The 3,251-nt window shown below is 46.7% G+C and overlaps 1 pseudogene; it reads left to right on the plus strand.

Moving 5' to 3' along the window:
- The first annotated feature begins 2,144 nt into the window (after positions 1-2,144).
- LOC123387045 lies at positions 2,145-2,721 on the plus strand (annotated as a pseudogene).
- Positions 2,722-3,251: the final 530 nt, after the last annotated feature.

Here is a 3,251-nt window from a genome sequence, read left to right on the forward strand (position 1 = left end):
CCTGAGAGTCTCTCTCTCCCTCTCCCCTCCCCCCAACTCATGCCTACACACACTCTCTCTCTCTCTCTCTCTCAAATAAATAAATCTCTAAAAAAAATCTGTGAGATATTTATAAAACTGTATACTACGAGACTATTAAAATGAGTGACTACAGCTATAGACATTAATATGAATAAATCTCAAAAACCTACCACTGGGCCAAAGAGGCAAGTGGAGCACACACAACATGCACTACAGTGAACGGAGATCTTCGTGCCACCAAGCCTCCTGTAGCAGTGCAGGGTTTCCTCCCCCAGCTACTAGGAGTGCTGTAGGCTGTGGGCTCTCAGCTGAGAAGGGTCACCTCAACCCAACTGATGGCCCCTGTCAGGGGCAGCCTGCATCCAATTACTGTTCCATGTGTGGCCCCTCACCCCAACCTGGGATGATTCTGAAGGGCAATCCCTCCTCCCGTGCTCCCCTCAGGATCAGCTGAGGCCTTCCTGGTGACGACACTGCTGCCCAGTCTCTCTCTTTCTGCCCGGTCCTGCTTCCGTCTCTTTCATGGTGTTAATCCTAAAATTTCCTTAGTCAACTTCCTGCATGTTAATCTCCTTCTACAGAGTCTGCTTTCCTTGGAACTCTACTTGCTTTCAACAGATACAATTTATATCTTGTTTGAAAACATGTACCACTCAAATTTAGGAAGACGGAAATCATACCAAGTGTATTTTCTGACCACAGTGGAATGAGACCAGAAATGAAAAGCAGAAGGAAGACCAGAAAATTCACAAGCATGTGAAAATTGAAATAACATGCCCTTGCACAACCAATGGATCATAGACAAAATAAAAAGGCAAATTCGAAAATACCTTGAGAAAAAACAAAAATGAAAACACAACATATTAAAACTTATGGGATGCAGCACAGACAATCCTCAGAGAGAAGTTCATAGTGAGGAACACCCACATTAAGAAAGAGGTAAAGAGGTAAGACCCCCCCAAAAATAAGCCAACTTTATACCTCAAGGACTAAAAAAAGAGCAAACCAAACCCAAAGTTAGCAGGAAGAAGGAAACAAGATCAGAGCATAAACAAACAAAACAGAAAGTAGACAAATAGGAAAAAAAAAAAAAACAACTTAGAGCTCGTTTTTTGAAAAGAGCAACAAAACTGACAAGCCTTTAGCTAGACTAAGAAAAAAAAAGAACATTCAAATAAAATCAGAAATAAAAGAAAAGACATTCCTGATGCCACGGAAATAAGGGATCATAAAAGACTACTGTGAACTATCCACCAACAAACTGAACAACCTAGAAAAAATGGGAAAAATCATAGCAATCCACAACCTACATCAAGCCTGAATTAAGAAGAAATAGAAAATGTGAACAGATTTGTAACTTGTACGGAGGCTGAATCAGTAATTCAAAGCTTCCCCACAAAGGAAAGCACAGGACCAACAGCTTCACTGGTGAATTCTACCAAAAATTTAAAGAAGTAGTAAAGTGACTTCTTTTCAAACTGATGCCAGCCTTAAGACACACATGTGGCCCAATGGAACAGAAGAGAGAGCCCAGAAGTAACTGGTCACGTTTATGGTCAACTGATCTTCAGCAGAGGCGCCAAGACGGAAAGGACACGGAAGGGAAATGATGATGTCTTCAATAATTAACCTTGGGAAAACGGGATCTCCTCATGCAAAAGAACGAAACTGGATCCTTACACTACACACAGGAGTCAACTCGAAATGGGTGAGAGACAAGCCTAAGGCCTGAAGCTAGACAACTCCTAGAAAAAAAGCAGGAAGAGGAAGCCACAAATCAGCACCTCTGTCCATCTGTCCTGCCCTTAGTTCCTGCACTCCGAATCCACCCACCGAGGCCCCGGAGCCTATCCACCCAGGAGAAGTATGACCTTCCAGCTGGGTACCCTTGATCTTGGCCAACAGTGCACCTCCCAACAACCTTGGCGTGATGGCTCACACAGTCAATGGGCGCAGAGTCTGGACCCCTTGGGGCTGCTCCTCAGTGGGCCACCTGGCCACCACCACCCCCCACCCCTCGAGACAGCGTCAGGAGAGGACAACGTTCACCCAGGTGCAGCTAGACGTGCTGCTGAAAACCTGCTTGCCCGGGGGCTGGGGCACGGGCATGGATTAACAATCAAAGAGCGAAGGGCCGTCATCAAGCCGGAACTACTACAACACGGAGGTCAAAACAAAGTCAGAGCTGCCGAGAAAAGGGTATCTCCAGCTCAGGAAGTGAGTTCACAGAGGGGAACCAGTGGCCCTCCCCTAGCACCTCGGTCCCAGCTGTTTCCAGCAACAGGGCTCCTAGGTCTATCTGGACCCCAAATTGTCTCCCCACTGTCCGATCCCTTGTCCTCCTCCTCTTCCTGCACACAGAGGCCCTACCCTGGGACCCATACTCAGGCTTCAGGTTACAGTCAAGGAAATGCTGCCCAGTGTCCTACTCTGGAGACATGGACTATGGATCTTACCTGACCCCCAAGATCCCCAGCTTCCTAGGCCAGGGACGCTCAACCCCATGGGTACCAGCCATCTCAACCAGTCTGAGCTTCTCTTTCTGCCCAGGGATGTGGAGCTTCAAGCTTGTGTTCTAACTCAACCACTGACTGCCTGGATTATAATGCCCGAACTACTTCCCAGCAGCTTAGCTTCAACGCTGAGCGCTCAGATTATAAAGATCAGGTATGCTCGTCGTGGAAACTCCAGATCTTGTGAAGGCCTGCAGAACCTCTTCTCGTGGGTGATTTTTTAATATACTGGGCTGGACATTCCAGTTTGAGAGAGACACTGGTTCAAAGAGTTACACAGTATGATACTCATCTTCTGATTGATGTTCCAGGAGTCATAGAAGGAAGAAGGAAGGGCCTTAGAGGGGCCACCGACCAGCAGCCTGAAATGGAGAAACCAGTCTACTCAAGACCCTAGCATTGTTTTAGATCACCGGCATCGTTTTAGCCAAACTGGTTTTCCTGATGTGCAAAGTGATCAAAGCATTCCAGCCACGTGCGACCCAACACCCCAAACTAAAGTGTGAGGGAAAGGAGAGACTAGAGGTGTTCGAATGCTTCGGCAGTGCCTCAAGCTCACTCGTGTTTCATCACCAACTGGAAGTGGACACTGAGAGACTTCTCAAGGCTGTGCGAATCGGGGAACTGATTGTCCTCGATGCACTATTTAAAAAATTATGTTCTCATGGAGTCCGTATGTAGTTTAAGAGATAATCAGCGCATCTGGTAGAAATGCTA

This window comes from Mustela putorius, unplaced genomic scaffold, assembly GCF_011764305.1.
Source record: "Mustela putorius furo isolate JIRA1106 unplaced genomic scaffold, ASM1176430v1.1 tig00003845_pilon_pilon_pilon, whole genome shotgun sequence".
NCBI classification, from domain to species: Eukaryota; Metazoa; Chordata; class Mammalia; order Carnivora; family Mustelidae; genus Mustela; species Mustela putorius.